The following is an 11,317-nucleotide window of genomic DNA, read 5'->3' as shown; positions in this document are numbered from 1 at the left end:
CTATGTGGTACAAGTTATACACTAACTATATAATATGCTTAGCGGCTTGTGTTATTTACATATTTATACTTGAATTATATCGTCGTATTTTTGTCTTTGAAGGTGTACATGTGGGAAGTGCAGTTGTGCACGTGTGTTTGTGTGTTTACGCGTGGTTTGTGTAGACAGTAAGCGGACCGGTTTTGCACGGCAGGCTAAGTTAGTGTTTACATAGAAAGACACGGAATAGTAGCGCATTTGAATGAAGAAGCGCGCTTATTTAGTTCAACATATTTCCCCCCTCTTTGTGTATTGTTGTTTGGAGTGCTTTTACAATACACAAACATAAAGTTACACATATAGTGGCCAGCTAAACAAATGTACACGCACTACACATCGCATGCTCCATTGATCAATTAACTATACGTGATCATGTTTGGGCTACTTGATGAGCATAGGCAAAAACACAGACATTTGAAGCAGTCTCACTCACCGCCCGCGGTTCTAACGTTGGGACTGCTCCATCCTTCAGCATTAGGCGATCGGGAAAAGCCGGCGTCGAGCTGGGCCTTGTTTATGAAACAGTCGGCACCGAAATGCAGCGAACAGATATAAACATTCGCGCAACTCAGTTGCTGATCCGGAAAAGCAAATTCCATCCACTGTTGCCTTAACGCGGGGTTTTGGGGGAATCTGTGCAGGACTGTCTTGGTCTGGCAACCAAAAACTCACTTTTTTGGTGACATTGTTATGTGCACATCACCTGTCCAGCATCCTACGAGCCAGCGCTTTGATGGGCGTAGCCTGTTGCTTTCGCTCTCTCTCTCTCTCTCTCTCTCACGCGCTTCCGGTAGAATTGTCCGTAAGGCCCATACAAGGAAATTCCGCCCCCATTAACGTCAAAGGGGACGCATGATCTCAAAAAACTTGCCGAAACTTATGACTAACCGGAAGTAGTATTTTTGACAAAGAAATACTCCCATCAAACGTCCACCTTAACTTTTGAAACTTTGTCTATGTTTAGTATGGGATTCCAAGTCTTTAACAGTGTAAAAAGATCAGTATGCATGAAACAGCATTTCACCCCCCCCTTTAACACTTGTGCACTGTTGGAGTTGTAGAGAGAGAAAGCCAAACAGAATATTAATGTTACTCATGTCTAATTCCAAACTACAAATTTGTAAGTATATAAGAGCAATACCCACCGATTGAGACCATGGTACTATACAGCATAAGGCAACTATTGTAAACATTTCCTATATACCTTACTTAGCTAAATGGATGACGACTGAAAGTCATTATACTAATCTGGTGAACATAGTAATTTTGATAAATGAGCCACGGCACAAAATAAACTGTAGCACTGATAACATAAATTTAATTAAAAAAAACTGCACAATTTATAAAAACCAGCAAGTTTTACAGAGATGAATATACAAGTATATATTGTTATAATACCCTTCTATTTTGAAGCGCTCCATCAGAAGAAGACACCACCACTTTCTAATGAAAGGCATCCATCTGAAAGATGTGTGACATTGACAGATACTATATTAGCATATACTTGGCAAAAAAACAAAAAACATAAGAAAACAACAACAAAAACACTGAGATTTTACCGTTAATATGAAAATCCTGCAGTCATTTCCACAGTGATGGCGTGGCAATCCCTAAAAAAAAAAAAAAAAAAAAGGTAACACATGTCAAAAGCCATTGCCATCTCGGTTACATTATGAAATCTACATGATATGCAGAATGGAATGTAATAATATTTGTTTGGAGTAGCTAAATATGCATTTATTAATCACTGCAAAATTATGCCCAGTTTTTTCAGTCTAGCTCCAAGGATAACAAAAAACATTTTTGCAAGATTCATACATTTTTTTTTATTGATTTTTAAATTAAAAGATTAATTTTAATATTTTTAATCCTTCGCAGAAAAAATATATCATTACAGGCTATAAAAATGTAGCCAAAGTATAAATGGCTGAACTTGTCAAACATTATGCATCATTTAGACAGGCTAATATTGTAGTGCAACCAGGCTCGTGCACGCTGTTGGCCAATGGAGGTCGCCGTCCGCAACTGGCGGCCATCTTGTCACAGGCAGCTCGCTCACTCGTAACAGTGTGTTTTAATGGTGCATGTACTTTTAAATAACCATAACTTGCTCAATTTTCAACCGATTTTCAAACTGTTTCGTTTGTTATAAATGTCAGAGATGTAGTTATGGCACTACATACTTATGAATAATTATAACCATGGACTTCAATATGAAAGTAACATTGAACAGAACAGATAGGTGCAATGAATATACACACACACAAGGTATTTATGTTAAATCAATATATAGGCTATTAAAACTGTGTACCGAATGGCAACATGAGAAATTATATATATTTATACACATATACAGCTCTGAATCTTTTTCTAGAGCTATATATATATATATATATATATATATATATATATATATATATATATATATATATATATATATATATATATATGTATATATATATATATATATATATATATATATATATATATATATATATATGTGTGTGTGTGTGTGTGTGTGTGTGTGTGTGTGTGTGTGTGTGTGTGTGTGTGTCAGTTACATGTACAGCATGTCAGTGGAAAATAATCTACATCTACCAGTCACACCAAGGCTCATCATGCATGGTAAGTATGAAATATATGGTAAATAATTAATGTGTTTTGGTAGTTTTTATGGTGAGAACAAATTTCACGAGATAGCCTTCTAAATTCATCTAAGTGGATGAAAGTGACACTCATTGCATTGATGAGCAGTGTGGCACTCTGTGTTTTTCAGGGTCTTCTATGTATTTAACATTGAACACCAGGAGTCAGCCAGTGCCAGAACTCATTTAAAGGTACATGTGCAATAATGTAAAATGAGTTTGCCAAAGTTGTGCATTTTATTTATATTTATATTGTTTCGTAGTATGTTCTTTCTGAACTGTTTGATTTGTTACTCCATTTCTGAAATACCTGTTGTCTGATTCACTCAACGGGTTTTTAGTGAAGATTAATCCTGAGGGGACAAAGTGTGCTTCCAAAGCTGGAACCATAGCCGTAAAAACTCATCTAAGAAAGATCCAAAACATAAATCCACATGGACATACATTTTTGTAGTGGCCTACTGAATTTGAGCGAAAACATACACCTAACTGAAAGCATTTTTGTGAATGTTTTACTTGTACGGATATAAGAAGGTCATTTAATTTGTGTTAACATAAATAACCTGAGGGTCATTAGTGGCTGAGATGTAGATTTGGGTGTTGCATCCAAGTTAATTTTTATTTGGTTGGAGGCAGGATTTGACATGTCTTGAAAATATTTGTGTGTTTTCAACACTGTTGCCGGTTAGTCACTGTAACAGATTCTTTACAGTAACTAGCTGGCAACAGTGTTGCCAGTATTTTACTTATAAAAAACCTGGTAAGATTTAACAGTGTATGTATTTTATTTATATAAGGGAAATATGCCTTATATATAGGCACATTCACAAGAACCGTTGCTCCATTTAGTTTTTATATTTCTGTATAATACCATGTTTTTTATTGTGTAATTCTATGTATATCTTCACTTTGTTTGTACTTTACTCCTTTCCTGGAAGCCCATCACCAAGACACATTCCTTGTCTGTGTAAAGACACTTGGCAATAAAGCTCTTTCTAGCCCCTTTCACACTGCGATTCCGGCAAATACACGGATAATGCGACCCGGCATTTGTTCCCGGGCCGCTAGATTTGGTCCATTCACACTGCCAGCGAAATACCGTAATATGTGCGCTTTCACACACAACACTTAACGGTCCCGGGTCGAGTTGACACGTGACATCCTGATGTGACGTATAACGGCGAGCGAACTTAGCTTCAGCGCGGATAGTAAGGAGCTCCGTGGTCTCTACTTGTCTCCATTTCTGCTTGATTAATTTTAGTTTCTTTTGTATACGAACACTCTCTGCGTTTAAAACACCGACGAGCTCTTCTGGCACTGCAGGGTTGTGTTATTGAAAAAACAAGCTCTAGGAGTCGCACGATAACTACGTACACGTTGCGGCATTAGTTTTGGCTTTTGTTCACACAGCGCTCGTCCCGGGTCGAATCCCGCAATGTTACTAGGTCCCCGACCCGGGTTCAATTCGGTAATCAATTCCGGGACGTGGTTGCTTTCACACAGAAGGCGATCCGGCAATGCTCCGGGAATATTGCGGGTCCAACGTGCAGTGTGAAAGGGGCTTCTGATTCTGAATATTTGAGTGACTGTCTAAAATGCATAAATATAATATGTTAAAATAAAAAGATAATGACTCAGAAAACATTAACATCACTTTATTAACCACATGGCCGAAACACTATAACAAAAAAATACTTATTTAAAGTGCAATATTCTCCATTAACTAATATAAAATTTTAGATGGTTCCACCAGCCTCATAAAAACAGTCACTACCACAACATCCCTCAAAGTTATCTGAGGAGTAAAACCCCTGTTGCACACATCTTTGTCCTCTCCCTTTGTAGTCTGCTCCATGATCCTTGTACAGAGCATCACACTGGAGGCATCTGGATGTAGGTAAGTTCTCACAAAATGCCCTCCAGTTCAACACACCTGATAAATGTATAAAAAAAGATAACCACATTCACAGGCAAAAATGTAACAATGTATTGACAAACATTATATAATAAATGTGAACGAAACAGACAGCCATCATGTACCCAACAATGACATCATGAAAGATGGGAAGCATAAAAAACACTAATGAAATACCGTCCAACCACTGAAAGTGAGCCTCTCGCCTGAAACTTTCCATGCACACAATGTTGTTGAAGCACCTGCATGTGAGGGCTATAGGGTGTGGATTGCATCATCACCATCCTGAACAACCTCCCGCAAGATTGCTCAAAGAAATAGCAGGGGAAGCTGTTGATGAAAAAGATTGTTGTGATAATAATCCTCTTGCACTTTGAAGGTTGAGTAAAATGGCAAATACATGCCTGTTGTATATTTTGGGTGTGTTACTGGTTGCCACTACTGGGAAGAGACAATAGAAGATCAGCAAGTCAAAAAGCAACATGTATTATCAGTAATAGAGCTCCTCAGACAAAGGAAACAATACCATTCTCTTGTCAGCACTGATTTGCATTATTTTCCTTTGCTTAAGTGACCCAAAATTAATTGCCATGAAAATACATTAATATCAGGACTAACTGGATACAGGTAAGAAATTAAAAATAACACCAATTGTTGACATTTTGACATCCTTGCATCAAATTTCACAAACTAATACCAGGGGAAAATGTATACCTTGGTAGGTACATCTCCAGCAAAAGGACAGACCACCATCTCCTAATACTTGACATGTCAGTCTGTAGTTTGAAAAAGCACAAGTTTATCAAAAAATCCTTAAACCTACAGACTTTCTTTTATGCAGTTGGCATACCCACCTCTGAGAAGTCAAAGTTCCCCCAAAGATGATATAGAGAGCACATGGATGAATGAAGTATTGAAGTATATGAAGCCACCACTAAAGACAGTAAAAGGTAAAACCATTACCTTTATTGCAAAATACAACATATCTCAAGGTCCATGGCACAGAGAACAGGACAGGGCAAAGATTTTGAGCAATTACTCTGTCAATATTGAAATAAATATAGTAAACAGGCAGCCAAACTAAACAAAATATAAATATATATATTTATATATACAAACAAAATATATATTTCATGGACAAGGAAACTTAAAACTAGAAAATAATAAAAGGCGGGGTTTCACTGGAATTTTCCCACTTTTTAAGATTTAAGAATTCTCCCATTTCCCGCTTTCTTCTAATTGCAAAGATGTACTAAATTTGGATCAATACATTTTGTTATTGCAAATAAAGTGTGTTTCTCAAATTGTATAGGATGAGAACAAAGTCCATGGAAATAGAAAACAAGAACAGTACAGAAAAAAATAACAGAACTGAACCCAAAACCAGGATGAACTGTAGAACATAACATTTTTAGACAATGCACTCAAAGCAAAACCTGTATATGGCAATGTACAGGTCCTTCTCAAAAAATGTGCATATTGTGATAAAGTTCATTATTTTCCATAATGTAATGATAAAAATTAAACTTTCATATATTTTAGATTCATTGCACACCAACTGAAATATTTCAGGTCATTTATTGTTTTAATACTGATGATTTTGGCACACAGCTCATGAAAAACCAAACCCTCATGAAAACCCTGGGAGTTTTTAAAAGCCTCAGGAATCTTTTGCAGGTGTTTAGAGTTCATTAGTTGATTCAGATGATTAGGTTAATAGCTCGTTTAGAGAACCTTTTCATGATATGCTAATTTTTTGAGAGGTTTTCATGAGCTGTGTGCCAAAATCATCAGTATTAAAACAATAAACGACCTGAAATATTTCAGTTGGTGTGCAATGAATCTAAAATATATGAAAGTTTAATTTTTATCATTACATTATGGAAAATAATGAACTTTATCACAATATGCAATTTTTTTGAGAAGGACCTGTATTGTGCCTTTAAATATATATAAAAAAACTCATTAAATTTGTAATATTTGATGGTAAATCATTCCACCAACCACACCACTGGGCAATAATCAAAATAATAATTGTTTGCACAGTTTGAGAAATACAGTATTTTTGGTATAAAAAAAGTGCACATCTCTTCATAACTGACAAACCTCTTCCCATAACTCTTACCATGTTTCTATCTGTTTTGACCACTTCAGTCTGCTGTCTAATATAACTCAGTATACTCTCTTTACAGACTTAACTGTGGCTTGAATTTAAATCCAAAATGTGATCCAAATGCTTGTGTTTTTTTACTTTATGACCAATTGTATTCTCTCATGAAAAGCAGTAGACAACTGCTTAGCCCTTGATCGGCCCTTGGGGTCTAGCTGACCCCACTCGACTTTTCCTCCATTTTCAAAAAGTGTTCCCTTCATCTCAGGGCTATGAGACTCATATTTTTCTGTTTTGAAACAATCATCGCTGTAAAAGTGCTATATAAATAAAGTTGACTTATCTGTGTACTCAAATCACTTTACATATAGAAGAGGAAATCTCTAGTCTTGATGCCAGCTGAATTTAGCCCCGCCCACAACATTTGAGTCCAAAAAAATCATTCTGGACTTGATCCGTTGTGGAGCAACTATGCCCGATCAGGAGCAGTTCGGACCAATGAAATTGTCAGGGTGGGCTTTATATGATGATGGACAGGTGATCAACAGTAAAGTAATCATTAATGTCACCAAAGAGTGCCTGGGTTGAATTCGTTGTAATCCTAAACTGCAAACTTGTTCATATATGCATTCATCTTTACTATTTCTCTCAAAAACGATGATCGTGTTTGTAAGTACTCCCTGTATCCTTAAAGGGGGGGTGAAATGCTGTTTCATGCATACTGATCTTTTTACACTGTTAAAGACTTGGAATCCCATACTAAACATAGACAAAGTTTCAAAAGTTAAGGTGGACGTTTGATGGGAGTATTTCTTTGTCAAAAATACTACTTCCGGTTAGTCATAAGTTTCGGCAAGTTTTTTGCGATCATGCGTCCCCTTTGACGTTAATGGGGGCGGAATTTCCTTGTACGGGCCTTACGGACAATTCTACCGGAAGCGTGTGAGAGAGAGCGAGGGAGAGAGCGAAAGTAACAGGCTACCCCCATTAAAGCGCTGGCTCGTAGGATGCTGGACAGGTGATGTGCACATAACAATGTCACCAAAAAAGTGCGTTTTTGGTTGCCAGACCAAGACAGTCCTGCACAGATTCCCCCAAAACCCCGCGTTAAGGCAACAGTGGATGGAATTTGCTTTTCCGGATCAGCAACTGAGTTGCGCGAATGTTTATATCTGTTCGCTGCATTTCGGTGCCGACTGTTTCATAAACAAGGCCCAGCTCGACGCCGGATTTTCCCGATCGCCTAATGATAAAGGATGGAGCAGTCCCAACGATAAAGGTCCCAACGTTAGAACCGCAGGCGGTGAGTAAGACTGCTTCAAATGTCTGTGTTTTTGCCAATGCTCATCAAGTAGCCCAAACATGATCACGTATAGTTAATTGATCAATGGAGCATGCGATGTGTAGTGCGTGTACATTTGTTTAGCTGGCCACTATATGTGTAACTTTATGTTTGTGTATTGTAAAAGCACTCCAAACAACAATACACAAAGAGGGGGGAAATATGTTGAACTAAATAAGCACGCTTCTTCATTCAAATGCGCTACTATTCCGTGTCTTTCTATGTAAACACTAACTAATCCTGCTGTGCAAAACCAGTCCGCTTACTAACGTCTACACAAACCACGCGTAAACACACAAACACACGTGCACAACTGCACTTCCCACATGTACACCTTCAAAGACAAAAATACGACGATATAATTCAAGTATAAATATGTAAATAACACAAGCCGCTAAGCATATTATATAGTTAGTGTATAACTTGTACCACATAGAGACGTCCTGCTCTAGTCGTTTTTGCTGCTGCTCCTGTTCAACTGCAGCCTCTGGGTCTGATTCCGGATCATAGATGTATGGCTGTATCTGATTAAAAGCCATATTTTTATTTTGAATAAAGTTTTTCCCGCTGTTAGGGATGACACAGCTTTACGACGCACTCGACTCAACACAATAGCAGCAGCGCGCACACGTCATTATTTAGCTCCGCTCACACGACACGCCCCCACCCGCTCGGCTTTTTTCGGAAAGACTCGGAACAGCGCATCTTTCTTATATAATTATAAAAAAAATAAAGACTTTTCGGAGATATGCAGGATGCAATGCTACTCTATAGGTACTCAAGATTGACATGACACTGACTGAAACTGAGTGTTTCACCCCCCCTTTAAATTCCTTTACAACACCAACAAAGATCGTTTACATTCATCTTCTTCTTCTACTTCTTCCAGGGTGCAAAGAGTTGAGTTCTGTTGACATCCTGGGATTTTTTATGACCACCAAGAGTCAGGATCTTGGTTTAACGTCTCATTCGAAGGACGGTGCTTATTGACAGTATAGTGTCCTCATCGCTATGTTGGGGTGTTACGATCCACAGTAGTATTCTCAGTCGGTCTCCCATCCAGGTACTGACCAGGCTTAGCCCTGCTTAGCTTCAGTGGGAAACCAGTCTTTGGGTTACATGGTGATATGGCTGCTGAAATAGCGATGGGCGCTTTCAAAACACTGCATCATGTGAGGCTTTGTAACGTCAGAACCGTTCGATGTTTCGAAGTCTCATCTGATTGGTTGAATTGTACAGGATGTGCGTGAGACGTGTGTGTTGCGTTCTTTAATGGTCCGCATGGAAACAAATGCTGTGACGCCAAACATGGGAGAAAAACGCTGTCGTGTTTTCACCTGTGACAATGAGCGCTTACCATGATTGACTAAATGCTGGATTTTTAAAAGTATGTGAAGTTCGCAGCTCCATTGTTGCAGTAAACTTGCACAATGTTCTTGAATGAATCATTTATAGATGCACGTCGGTCTGTTATTGCAAGAACATCGGCATTTTTACGACCCTAAACATGACGCAGATGATTGGTTGCGTCACGTCAGTCAAACGTCCTCTTAGGCAGTCCTTGACCAACAAAAGCTGCGATGGAGTCGAGGCCTTCTGCCGTGAGTCTGAAGGTCTGGCTGCGTGAGATTATTGAGCAAGGGTCTATGGGGTTTATCTGATGAGCTTTATACATTTGTAGACATTTTAATAAGGTATCCCATTTGGGGGGGAAAAACAGCATAAGCTGGTTACATTTTGAAGCTTGGCATCGGGTATAAGCTGGTCGTGAGCTGGAGCTTTCTTGTCCAGCTTAAACCAGCCAGACAAAAAAAACAATCTTGTCTCTTCGATAAGTCGAAAAATCCTCATTCTGTCGTTGTGTCATGTTTCTCCTCCTCCACAGAAGCAGATGTTCATTTCTAGAAAGTAAAATAAGCAAGAAGAATTGGTGTTTAGAGCATCAGAAACGGGAACAATGTGCTGAATTAAAAATCTTGAAAATCTCTGATCTTGATTGAATTACTGGAATCAAACACGACACAGGATGAACATGCAATGAACGCTCAACTGATTGATTACGAACAAAAGGAATCAGGCGGATTCAGTGCAGAAACTCAATGATGTGCTATTATCTTACCAGCTGTTTTTCTTCTCCTTCCTCCTTTTTCTCCTCCTCCTTCTTCACCTCCTGCTCCTTCATCTCTTCCTTCTCCACCTCCTGCTCTTTCTTCTCCTCCTTCTTCACCTCTTGCTCCTTCTCCTCCTGCTCCTCCTTCACCATCTCCACCTCCTCCTTCTCCACCTCCTCCTTCTTCACCTCTTGCTCCTTCTCCTCCTGCTCCTCCTTCACCATCTCCACCTCCTCCTTCTCCACCTCCTCCTTCTTCACCTCTTGCTCCTTCTCCTCCTGCTCCTCCTTCACCATCTCCACCTCCTCCTTCTTCTCCTCCTCCTTCTTCACCTCCTCTGTATTTAGAGGCTCACTCTCTATGACAATCACAAATGCAAACAGGAGTCAATGACAGCTAAAAACTGGTTTAAAAAAAGCACATCCAATTCAGAAAAGGCAGAGTAAAAATGATAAACTTTGCTGTGTTTGTGTCAAAATAAAGCCAGTTTCCAGTGTCTTTATCATCATCATGAGACGATATTAATCACTTTGAGAGAACATGGCGTAGAATTGTACTTGACAAAGATAACAATACGCTGTAAATATAACAACTTTTTAAATCAGCTTACCTTTCTTGTCTTTATATATTGTCATCTCTGTGCCTTGATAATTAACCAAATAATAAACAATTAGCCATACAATGAAATACAACTCGTATGTATGTTGACAGGGAATGAACTGGTGCCACAATCATTCTCTACTTTAAACCACCTGGAGTCACTCAATAGCGCACCGGATACTGCTTAGTTACATTTATACAACGATTGTATCAAAAGCAGCTTTAAAACAAACTGCAATCACATGAGCTTTACTGACTATATACTGTAGACATTTTATTGAATATTTAAGAAATGTTTATTACATCTTACCGTTGGTCTTTTTTTCTGGTGTTCGAGAATATTGTCCTTCAGTATCAACTGTGAGAAAGAAAGAAGATCCATGAGTTTATCATACATTAAATATCAAAATGATTGGTCTAAATGTCTACTCATGAATAAATACATACAGGTCCTTCTCAAAAAATTAGCATATTGTGATAAAGTTCATTATTTTCCATAATGTAATGATACAAATTTTAACTTTCATATATTTTAGATTCATTGCACTCCAACTG

The 11,317-nt window shown here is 38.2% G+C and overlaps 1 long non-coding RNA gene across 1 annotated transcript; it reads right to left on the bottom strand.

The window, feature by feature from the left end:
• Nucleotides 1–6,530: 6,530 nt before the first annotated feature.
• LOC137074184 (uncharacterized) lies at nt 6,531–10,442 on the bottom strand. Its single transcript, XR_010904940.1, has 3 exons — nt 10,408–10,442; nt 10,171–10,320; nt 6,531–9,952 (listed from the first exon to the last, which is right to left on the bottom strand). It is a non-coding gene; the product is annotated as an uncharacterized lncRNA (long non-coding RNA).
• Between the last annotated feature and the right edge of the window lie 875 nt (nt 10,443–11,317).

This window comes from Pseudorasbora parva, chromosome 4, assembly GCF_024679245.1.
Source record: "Pseudorasbora parva isolate DD20220531a chromosome 4, ASM2467924v1, whole genome shotgun sequence".
In the NCBI taxonomy this organism is placed as follows: Eukaryota; Metazoa; Chordata; class Actinopteri; order Cypriniformes; family Gobionidae; genus Pseudorasbora; species Pseudorasbora parva.
This window is presented reverse-complemented; position numbering and strand designations above follow the sequence as displayed.